The 12554-nt window shown below is 40.1% G+C and overlaps 1 protein-coding gene across 1 annotated transcript in view; it reads left to right on the top strand.

Moving 5' to 3' along the window:
* TMEFF2 (transmembrane protein with EGF like and two follistatin like domains 2) overlaps positions 1–12554 on the top strand; it is a 283704-nt gene that overhangs the window by 31140 nt on the left and 240010 nt on the right. The gene's annotated exons all lie outside the window — the stretch shown is intronic.

Genomic DNA, 12554 nt, shown 5'->3' with positions numbered 1-12554 from the left:
TGTTTTGGATCTCTCCTTCAGAGATCCCTACTCATTCTGAATATGAATTTTAGAACCAAAGCGTTGGAAAGAAAATTTATACCAAATTAAATAGACAAATGAAGGCTTTAAAAGTGACAGCTGAGCATGTTTATTTCAACATAATGCCATCTTAATTTGCTTATCATTTAGGTCTGGCCTTTTTACAAATAGTAAGTGCAAGCTATCCAGATAAATAATAGGTTACAAATAAATCCTATAAATAGTTATTAAAGCTACATTTTCTGTATATATGGGCCTTATCTTTGAGTGAATATGCATAGAAACTGGCTATACAAGCCCATGTATTCCAACAGAACTAAAATTCATGAGATTTAAATTAAAATCCAATTTAAGCATGTTATATTTGGACTGACTACTCAGAGAATATCTATATTGCTGAAGTCACTTTTTCAGGAACGGGCTAAAAATTGAGAATGCGTACATATGAATATGATCACGTCTCTCCCTTCCCCATCACACATGTATGCATAAATGTATTCCTACAGCTTGATGTAATCTTGATTTGTTTTTATGATTTTGTTTTGTTTTGTTTTTGACATCCAAATGAGCTTTACTGTGAAGTTTCATATTTGCCAATGGGATTTTGTTGTCTCATTCCTAATGAAGAGTTTTGATATATTTGTATGTTGCTGTTTGTTTAACTTAGATCCATAGGACTAAAGGAGGAGATACTTGGAAGGAAGGAATTCCTATGAGTTTTACTTATTTTGTTATAGTGTTAATGGACATTATTAAATGATATTTGGTAAAAGGAGTACATCTGGAATACCTAATCTTGCAAGATTACCAAAAGGGAATGAAGTGGTCTGTACTGACAGTAAATTCTCTTAAGAAGCAATGGTTGGAGACTAATCAAGCTAGAACTAAGGGAGAAATTTCCTGACAGTGAGAACAATAAATCAGTGGAACAGATTGCCCTCAGAAGTTGTGGGTGCTCCATCACTGGAGGTTTTTTTATGAAGAGATTGGGCAGCCATGTGTCTGAAATGGCATAGGATCTCCTGCTTGAGCAGGAGGTTGGATTAAACGTCCAAGGTCCCTTCCAACTCTGGTATTCTATTATGCTATTAAAATAGGTGTTGCTTGTGTGTTGATTCCAAAGTTGTCTAAAAAGCTGCCATTTGATTGCTCAAGAGGAATTAATAAGGTGACTGAATCTTGGGATTTTAACCTGATGTTTGAACTTTATACATTTTAGCACATTTTGCAGTCTTTGAGAAGGATATGTGTCCTTTTGGTATCATTTCCATGCAGGAGCTATGTTGATTCTCCAGTTTCTTTTCTCAGTCATGGTAGTCATTTGTTTCTCTACAGCAGGGGTGTCAAACTCGCATTGTCACAGCATGTCACGTGACGTATTGGGACTTTTTTCTCCTTCGCTAAACCAGGCGTGGCCATGGCCAGCATGTAACGCATCTGGTGCGCGGGCCGCGAGTTTGACAGCTCTGCTGTACAGTATCCACTATATAAAAACCATTCTGACCTGGATGATAACATTTATCATTTTAACATAAATGCTCATAATATAGTGTTTATTTTTTTCTGAAAATGACTTTTCCTCTTTTTCAGAACTCCACTACTGTATAGCTTTCTATTCATTTTCTCCTCATTGTTCACAGTCTTAGATTTCAGAGTTAATATTAACATTTCTCAAAACCATTATCATTTGTGATCTTTTATTGTCTGGTTATCAATGTTTTCCTTTGTTTGTATTTATGCTTTTTAAATGGGTCTATTCTCATGCTTCCAAAGGAAATAAATGGTTTTGAACTATTTCCATTTTTATTGGGACGCAAAAGAATCTCATTACCCAAATAGTTTCATTCATCCAAACTGGCTGGCAGATATCAAAAAAGATTGCCAGATAAAAGGGACTGTTATTAAGAATAGGGTTACTTAGAACTCAGATGCCCAGAAAACAAATAATTGGGCAGATGCATATAGCTAATTTTGACTAAGAAGGGGATTGTGTCATCAAACTACAACATTACAGATAAAACATATTCCCATTTTTCTAATAGTTTCTGAAGCAGCATTTACAATGTATTGTCCCCTAGATGCATGGGACTATAATTCTCAATATCAGCTCTTGGAGGCACCAGGTTGGGGAAAGTTGGTCTATAATAAGATAGAAGCAATTTCAATATCTATAAATATTTTGATACAATCACCAGCCAGGTATAATGGGGATATTGTTTTTGTTCATTTTTCCTTTTAAAAATTGTAATTATTCTTTTCCATCTCTCTCTTTCCTTTTCTATGATTATGGGCATTTAGTTTTAGAACAATGGAAAGTAGTATTATCAATATTAATATTTTGACTTTTGTAGACACTTTTGGTTATTTGTTAAAATTATATAATGAACCTGGTTCTATACATTATTTAATCAATGAAATAATATTAAATTTTATGATAATTGCATATCTTTATTGATAATGTGTCCTTCATTATCTGTGTCTTTTTCCATCTTTTCTTCTTTTTATTCCTTTCTTAAAGTGATTTAAACAAATTATTAATAGCAATAGCACTTAGACTTATATACCGCTTTACAGTGCTTTATAGCCCTCTCTAAGTGGTTTACAGAGTCAGCATATTGCCCCCAACAATTTGGGTCCTCATTTTACACACCTCGAAAGGATGGAAGGCTGAGTCAACCTTGAGCCTGGTGAGATTTGAACTGCCAAATTGCAGGCAGCCAGTAGTCAGCAGAAGTAGCCTGCAGTACTGCACTCTAATCACTCTGCCACCATGGCTCCTAATAAAACGGAGATTGATTTAACACAATAGAGTTACTAAGACTAAGAGTATGTGGGTTGGAGAAGAATGCTATATTCATATTTATTTCCTGGCACTAGATTGCATGATTACCATCAACTTTGTTTACCCTTGTTAGGAAAAGAGCAGTCCACTTCTGGGAAAATAGATGCAAAGGAAACAAAAGATTAATGCTGGGCAAAACCATTTCTCAGCTGTGTTGGTTACTGCATTTTGTTCACCTCTCAGCAGTGGTCCATGTGCCAGCTTGGAAGCCTGCAAGGGGAGCCCTTTCAAGCAAATGAGCAAAATGCAGCCACGGGGGTAGGACTATGGGGCAAACCCCAGAGCTCTACCTAAAAATGAGTGGAAGGGACCATTGAGTAGAAAGGCGTTTTGCTACAATATTAAGCTATTGTCATGTAATGAGGAGAGTCACAAAGATCATATGAAGTGGAATAATCTGCAGTAATTTGTATTACTGCAGATTATTTGATAACTGGAATTGGAGAAAAGAGCTGGGAAAATTATCAAACTCTTAGTATAGGTACTTTAGTCTGCATCAATATCTTCACCTTTTTGTAGCTCTGGAATGTGGCCAAAATATATCTTCAGAAAGGAGAGAGGATTATTTATGTTAGCTTCTTACAAGAGAGCTACATTAAAGTGGCAGCTATATTTTGCAGTAGAAGACACCAAACAAAAATGGGGAACAGATTAATGCTATTCTTAAATATAGAGATGGAAAAGAATCATCCATTCTCCTAGATCAGTGATGGCTAACCTTTTTGCCATCACGTGCCAGGAGAGGGGGGGCGGGGGAGGGTCGTGCACGCACGTGCCCACGTGCATGTGTGTGCAACCCCCTCCCCCCTGCTCCTGGCACAGGATGGCCTGGTAGGCCCGTTTTTCTTTCAGCCAGCTGATTTTCGGGCCTTCTGGGCCCACCAGAAGTAGGGAAACAGGCTGTTTCCTGCCTCTGGAGGGCCTGGGGGTGGGGGGTGGGGAAGGCCCGTTTTTCTTTCTTACCTGGTTCCAGATCCTCTCTGTGTATCTGGGAATGGCGAAAACAGCCTTTCCCACTCCCTTGGAGGCCCTACGGAGGCTGAAAGGGCCCATTTCCCAACTCCCGGTGGGACAGGAAGTGACATTTTTTGCTGTCCCCAGCCTCCAGAACCTCTCTAGGAGTCTCTAGGAGCCTCTCTAGGAGTCTCTGGAGGCTGGGGACAGGAAAAAATGTCACTTCCTGTCCCACCGGGAGTGGGGAAATGGGCCCTTTCAGCCTCCGTATGGCCTCCAAGGGAGTGGGAAAGGCTGTTTTCGCCGTTCCCAGATACACAGAGAGGATCTAGAGCCAGGTAAGAAAGAAAAACGGGCCTTCCCCACCCCCCACCCCCAGGCCCTCCAGAGGCAGGAAACAGCCTGTTTCCCTACTTCTGGTGGGCCCAGAAGGCCCGAAAATCAGCTGGCTGGCGCGCGCATGCGCCCCAGAGCTGAGCTGGCGTGCCCACTAATATGGCTCCGCATGCCATAAGTTCGCCATCACGGTCCTAGATAATGAATGCCAGACTACAGCAACTAAAGAAATGATTTCGAAACAATTTCAAATAAATTTTATTATTTTATTTTATTAGTCATATTTCTATGCCGCCCATTCTCCGAGGACTCTGGGCAGCTTACACCAAAGACAGTATACTAAATAGCATATTGCCCCCTAACAATCTGGGTCCTCATTTTACCCACCTCGGAATGATGGAAGGCTGAGTAAACCTTGAGCCGGTGAGATTTGATCCGCTGATCTGCTGAACTAGCAGTCATCTGAAGTAGCTGCAGTACTGCACTCTAACCACTGTGCCACCTCGGCTCAGGCTGACCTCAGCACAGGCTGACAAAAACAAGTAGAACAGGACCTCAGGGATTGACTTGGCAACTTGTAGGAAAGTAGAACTATGCAGTAGGCAGGATCAGATCATTGCTTTCCTTTTTAAACTCTGCAGAGCTGCCTGGCATGTTTAGAAAATTCATGATTGAATAGGCAACCAATGCAGTTCCAGGTGCAGAAGCCTGCTAATGTATCAGAAGGAGGGAAATAATCCCTGTCATTTAAACACTTGCTCAGCATCTTCCTTTAACTGATATAATGCTATGTAATAAAAACCATAATTTTAGTTGTCATTAATGAAAGTGTTGGAGGGGAAACAGATTACTGGCTGATGGAAGATGCTGGATACTTTCTTTTGCATTTTCAATGATGTGTGCCACTGGAATTATGATCAAGCCGCAACATTAGCTCAGTGATATAAAAACAGATAGAAATTGGGAAAGACTGTCACCCTGTGGGTTTGCCCAGGTTATCAGATCTGCTGCACTAAGCTCTGAGGATACAATGTCCACAACGGGAGTGTTGAGTTTACATGGCTTGCTGTTTTTCTCTATAAAAGCGTGAAGAAGGACGACAATAGTCTATGGTGTTGTGTTAATTTGATGGAAAGATGGGCTTTTAATCAGACTCATTGGTGGTCTTGATTGCTTTTTAGTTCTGAATTTGCAGCTTCCTTGGAGTGTGTGTAAATTAAACTATTATCAATGTTGTGAAGAAAGCTGGGCTACAAGGGTGATAAATCCATAAATGGCAGGGACTTTAGAAGGAAAAAAAATGTGTAACATGAACAAAACATATTGAAGAAATTCTGAGGAAAAAAAAGGAACCTTGGAATATTATACTGTCCTGAAAACTACCTTGCAATTTTTTAGAACTCTTCTTCTTTTTCATTTGTTTAGTTTGATTGGTTTTCTACCTTATTCTTGAGTGTGTTGTTTGAATTTCTGCTTGTGGTGTGTTTGAATTCACTTAGTTGCTAAAGTTGGCAGTGGCTATTATAGCTGTTCTGGTTATTTTCTGTCTCATATTGTTCATATGTCTTTATTCTGAAGTCTGTCTCACTATTGAATCTTTGCTGGATCTGAGAAGGCCCCATGAAAAGAGACCCTTGGGAAACCGCAGGCAGGTTCATTTTAATAATGTGAGTTGTGCTGTGTAAATTGTTTTCAACTTTTATGCAGGTTTTTTTTTTCCTTTCATAAGAAAGAGGAAAAATAGAAAGTCCACCAGTTCCTAGAATTTGGGCAACAATAGTGCAAGGACACTTTTTCCAAAAGCATCTTGTCCCAGAAAGCTATAGACAACCTGTCATATTGTACTGTAGTCAATGAAGTTAAAAACTTTGTTTTAATTTTTGGTGCCCCTGATACAGGGGTGAAATGTTCCTGGTTCGGACCGGATCACCTGATCCGGTAGCGATGGCTGCAGGTGGTGCGGAGAACCGGTAGCAAATATCCCTGCCCCCCCCCCCCCCCGCTCAGCTGAGCCGCACAATCATCAGAGGCTTTTTTTTAACTTTTAAAAGCATTTTTTTCTACAAACGCTTTTAAAAGTTAAAAAAAAAGCCTCTGATGATATCGCGGCTCAGCTGGGATCGTCAGAGCCTTTTAAAAGCATTTTTTTGGCAACCTCTTCAACCGAAGAGATTGTAGAAAAAATGCTTTTAAAAGTTAAAAAAAAAAAGTTGGCCATGCCTACCCAGTCACATTAACCCCGCCCAAGCCACGCCCACAGAACCGGTAGCAACAAATTTTACATTTCACCACTGCCCTGATAAATTCTGTTAGGTATTTCCATTGGGTCTCAGTTGGTATGAATTTTTTGATGACATTTTGGTGGGCGGAAGGGGGGGGGGCGTTTCCACTGCGCAACACGCATTTCTCACAAAAATGGAATATGCATCTTTTGCTTTCAGTATAGATGCTTAAATTATGCAAACATTGGTGAGAGTCCAAAAAAATGTCCCTCCGGGACAGAATAGCATTTGCCAGCAGAAAATATTTTTCCTTCCTTTTTTTTCCTACCTCTCTTGCCCCACTCTCCACATAGGGATGGCCTAGTTTCCAAGACAGATTCTGTTTTATTGGGAGGGAGTATATTAGCAGTGGAGTGTGGGGAAGAGAGGATGGTTCATTTGCTCATAGCACAGCCAATCCATTTTTGTTTAGCTCCCTGGAAAAAAAGAGATGTTACCATGTGTATATCTTTAAAGAGTGACTTATTTTCTGGACAGTAACATAGTGCTCTGTGAATAGGGAGCAGTTTAGATACACTGTACATGGGGAAACTTGCTGTTAATTAAAGCAAAGATCTTCCCTATTATTTTTCTAGTTCCCATTTAGAAGAAAGCCTAATTCAGCTCTGCTGCTGTGTATTTGGATGCTGTGGCAGTAATGTATGGCCATTGCTCCCATTAATTCCACATATACTCTTCTCTGCTTTTTTTCTCCTCTGCTTAAAAGTAACACACAAATGGGCTCAGGTGCCTCTCTCACACAAAGCATATAAACCACTGCCTTGGCCCACATAACGTGTATACCTATCTCAATGCTATTTTGGTGTGAATAACTGTTAAATCCAGCAACTCTGCTTCTTCTCACCACTGCTTTTTTAATCTTCACCTTACTGGGTGCTTGATTGATAAGCAGGGCTATAGAGGGCAAAATGAGTGTTACTGTAAACACCACCTGAGCAACAGTACTTCAGCCAAAATACTCAATAAAAGAACAAGCGCACATTGATTTGAATGAGATGATACCCAAATATGTTACAGGACAATAACTTCACGACAGACATGAAAATAATGAAAGCGGGCTAAGGCAGCTGGAAAACACTGTTTGATTCTGGCTTTCCCTTCCCGTCCATGTCAAGAGAAATAATCTATGGCGTGGGGCCTCAGAGGGCTAATCTTTGAGCTGTGTACGTTCCTTTCCAAAGTTTGACATATGAAAAGAGGGACCCTTGTGTATTTATAACAACTCTTCCTTACATCAAGGCTAGCTAACGGAGCACTTTTAATGTTCTCTCTATCTCACACACACGCACACACCACCATATTGGATGTCAGTTCCTTCAGTCTCCAAGGCTTCTCCAGACAATGTGTGTATGCAGCCCAGCAAACTTTGCAGCTCAGCCTTAATATTAATTGAATTGGCTGATCTAGAACAGCTGCAAAGAATTTCCTACCTGGCTGGGAAGTTACAAAGGGGATGAAAGGGAAACTCTTTGGCTGGCATTTGGTATCCAGATGCCCAAAGTGACGCTGCTTTGTATGGGCAAATGAAACCCCACCTCAGCATCCCTATCTCATAGCAAGCTTTTTTAGAAAGAAGTGTCAGCATGCTTCTGGCATTTCCCCCATCTTCTCAGCTACAAATTCCAGCAAGGGAATTCTTGATCATTCACATGATTTCCACATGTCAGAAGTTCTTGAAGGCTTAGGAAGCTCCTCACTTGGGTGGGAACTAGCAACAGGGGTGTGGCCAAGGGACTGTATGAAACCATCCCTCTTCACCAGCCAATCAGAATCTAAGGGAAAAGGTTAATTGGAACCAGGATTCCAGTTGCCTCTGATTCAGTGCTGATTTTTGTACCTTTGCAACAAAACAGTTATATGTCCTCTTTGAAGAGCAGATGGCAGATATGTCCAGGCGGAGATTTGCACATCGTATGTGACACTTGCACTCCTTCTTGGGCAGTGAGTAGCACTGCTGATAGCCACTCGCACTTTGACTACCTCCCAAGTGGATTACCTCAATATGCTCTAAATGGAGCAACCCTTGAAGATTGTCCAAAAGCTGCAACTGTTCCAAAATGCAGCAAGGCAGGCAAATTTAGGCACATCTCAATATACCCATATTACTACACTGGCTCCCAGTATGCTTCTGAAAATGTGATTATAAAAGCCCAGTCTAGCACAATGCCACTGAAAAAGAACAAGAGACCCCAGACAAAATCAGCATGGTTGCATAAAGAACTCTCTGATAAACTTGAAAGACAAAGAGGACAAGTATAAAAAAAATGAAAAGAGGGACACATAACTAAAGCAGAATACTGGCATATAGCGCAAATCTGCAAAAATGAAGTCATGAAAGCTAAGCCTTAGAATGAACTAAGACTTGCAACAAATATCAAAAATAATTTTTAAAAAGTTTATTTCAATGTAAACAGCAAGAAAAAACTCAAGGAAACAAACAATCCACTGATGGGAGAATATGGCAAAGAGATGACAGGCAGCAGCAGGGAGAAAGCAGAACTGCTTAATTCATTCTTTGCATCTGTCTTTACATAAGGAAAAAATAGTCCAACGTATCAAAAACAAAACTGTAGGTGACAGAATAAGGAATGTATGTCAAAATAGGTAAGAAAATGGTAAGACAACACCTATTGAAATCAGCACACCAGATGGATTACATCCCAGAGTTCTGAAGGAGCTGGCAGACATGATCTTGGAATCATTAACTATATCTTTCAAAGACCCCGGAGTACTAGGGAACTACTAGAGGACTGGAAAAGAGCTGATGTGGTTCCCATCTTCAAAAAAAGGGGGGAAAAATGGATCCAGGAAACAGTCTCACATCAATACCTGGGGAGATCCTGGAAAAAGATAAGCAATGCATCTGCAAATACTTAGAAACCAGCAAAGCTGTTATTAGAAACCAACATGGGTTTGTCAAAAACAGATCATGCCAGACAAACCTTATTGCATTATTTGACAAGTGACTAAATTAGTGGACTGGCAAAATGCTGTGGACATTGTATACTTGGACAAAGTAGGCTACAGACTACTTCTTGGTAAGATAGAAAAATATGGGATAGACAGCATCACCACCGATGGATTCGTAATGTGCTGACCAACCACACTCAATATGTAGTCCTTAATGGAACTACATCTATATGGAGGGAAGAATTCTGTCTTAGGCCTAGTATTCTTCAACATCTTCATAAATTATTTAGTTGAGGGGATAGAAGAGGAACTCATCAAATTTGCAGACCAATGCCAAACTCGGGGTAATAACCAACACTTTAGAACAGGGGTATCAAAATCGTGGCATCACGTTGTCGTCACATGACGTATCACAACTCCCCCCCTTTGCTAAACCGGGGGTGGGCGTGGCCAGTGCTTTAGAAGATAGGCTAAGGATCCAGAAGGATTTGACAGACTTAAACACTGGACCCTATCCAACAAAATGCAATTAAGTGATGAGAAAAGTAGGTTTTTACACTTGGGCAAGAAAAGGCAAATGCACAGGTGTGGAATAGGTGGTATCTAGTTCAACAGCAGTAACTGTGAGAGTGATCTAGCAGTCTAGTGGACAACCACTTAAATATGAACCAGCTGTATTACAGCTGCCAAAAAGCCAAAGTGGTCCTAGGCTTCATCAACAGAAGGTAAGTATCAAGATCAAATGGAATGTTAGTACAATTTTATATTGCACCACAATATAAGACCACGCGGAATATTGCATCCAGTTTTGGTCACCACAATACAAAAAAGATACTGAGATTCTAGAAAGAGTGCAGAAAAGAGCAACAAAGATAATTGGGGGACTGGAGAATAAAAAGTTTGACGAACTGTTGCAGGAACTGGATATGTCTAACCTAACGAAGAGAAGAACTGGGGTGACATGTCAGCACTCTTCCAACATTTGAGGGGATGTCATAGAGAAGAATGGGTCAACCTATTCTCCAAAGCACCTAAGGGCAGGACGAGAAGTAACAGTTGGAAACTTATCAAAGAGAGAACCTACCTAGAACTAAGAAGAAATTTCTTGACAGTAAGAACAATTAATCAATGGAATGGCTTGCCTCCAGAAGTTGTAGATGCACCACCACTGGAGGTTTTTAAGAAGGGATTAGACAGCCATTTGGTATAGGGTCTCCTTGAGCAGAGGTTTGGACTAGAAGACCTCCTATGTCCCTTCCAACTCTGTTATACTGTTACCATTACTGAATTCATGGTGCATATTAGATTAAACATTTTAAATATAAATGGTTTTACACAGTTCCGTTGAGTTTTGTTGACAGGAAAATAACATAGAAACAGCATGGAATGGTGAAGGCATGGGAAAATAGTATGATCTGGACATTAAAGGACTTTTCCTTATCCTGGTAACTATAACATGTTAAGATTTCATTATATATAGTCCCTAACTACAGATCTTTGTGCTGCCTAGGGAAGCCTCCTTTTCTAGAAATGGGAAAGTCTATATTACTGTCCTTCAGACTTCATAGTTAAACATCCAAGTCAATACTTTCCTGGTTCTTTTTGCCCTTTTCTTAAACTCTTTTTAAAATATATTTTGGGATTCCCCCCACTTGCCAAGAAGCTCCCCTGAGTTCTAAATGTACCAATATATAATAACATCATAGTCAAAAAGTCTTTTAAAATGCTCACATGCTGTTTCAGATTTAACTTACATTCTCCAGACTTCTGTTGGGTTTCAGCAAACTCTTAAAGGTTGCTCATCTGGCAAATATAGATCCAACAGAGTTGGCCTTTTCCTGTAAATGTCTAAAAGGAGCCATCCACATTAGGGAAGAGAGCAGTTTATTGACGTAATTACATATCAGCTGAATTCACAACTCGAGCCAATTGTATCAGATATATTTTCAAGCAACAATTTATTAGCATGGAATTGTCAGAAGAAAGAGGTTATAGAAGCTGAACTATTCGAATTAACCTGTTTTGAAATAGGAGTTTTGGTCAGAAGTAGGAGCCTAAGACGCAGGGATGCTGAAAAGTAAAAAACTGGATTCCAAGGGTGGAAAAAAGATGGCTTCCCCATGTTCAATTACATAAAAACCCAGCATGTTTTGTGCAAGTATTTTTTTTAATGAACCAAAGACATTTTGAATGTGGGAGTTTATCATGGCCATTTTTACCATGCAAATGCAACACGCAAAAGGCAAAATGATACTGGCTTCCATCTTCCCCTCTAGTTCTCAAGATGCTTCCTGCACATCGTCTATTCCCCCTTTTTTTCAGATAGATGGACATACAGTCAAATAAAAGGCTATTCATACCCACCATTTTTATTTTCTAAGCATAACTATATATCTATGAGAGCACAGTGGAACCGTGGTGGCACAGTGGTTAAAATGCAGTATTGCAGGCTGACTCTGCCCACAGGAGAATGAACCTGACTGGCTCAAGGTTGACTCAGCTTTTCATGCTTCCAAGCTCAGTAAAATGAGGACCCAGATTGTTGGGGGCAATAAGCTGATATTATAAACCACTCAGAGAGTACTGTAAAACTCTGTGGAATGGTATATGTGGAATGGAACAGGAGCCTTGGTGGCGCAGGGGACTAAAGTGCTGTTAAGTAGCACTTAGCTGCCAGCTGCCTGCAATTACTGCGAGTTCAAATATCACCAGGCTCAAGGTTGACTCAGCCTTCCATCCTTCCGAGGTAGGTAAAATGAGGACCCAGATTGTTGGGGGCAATACGCTGATATTATAAACCACTCAGAGAGTACTGTAAAACTCTGTGGAATGGTATATGTGGAATGGAACAGGAGCCTTGGTGGCGCAGGGGACTAAAGTGCTGTTAAGTAGCACTTAGCTGCCAGCTGCCTGCAATTACTGCGAGTTCAAATATCACCAGGCTCAAGGTTGACTCAGCCTTCCATCCTTCCGAGGTAGGTAAAATGAGGACCCGGATTGTGGGGGCAATAAACTGACTTTGTATAAAAAGAACACCGCTTGAGGGGGCCGAAAGCCCTACTAAGCGGGTATATACAAAAGCATGAAGGATATATATATATATATATATATATATATATATATATATATATATATATATATATATATATATATATATATATTTGTTTTCTCAGGTTTTCGCGGGTGTTTGTATGTAGGTCTTTGGTTAT

This window comes from Pantherophis guttatus, chromosome 1 (genome assembly GCF_059756535.1).
Source record: "Pantherophis guttatus breed Tessera chromosome 1, ASM5975653v1, whole genome shotgun sequence".
Classification (NCBI taxonomy): Eukaryota; Metazoa; Chordata; class Lepidosauria; order Squamata; family Colubridae; genus Pantherophis; species Pantherophis guttatus.
This window is presented reverse-complemented; position numbering and strand designations above follow the sequence as displayed.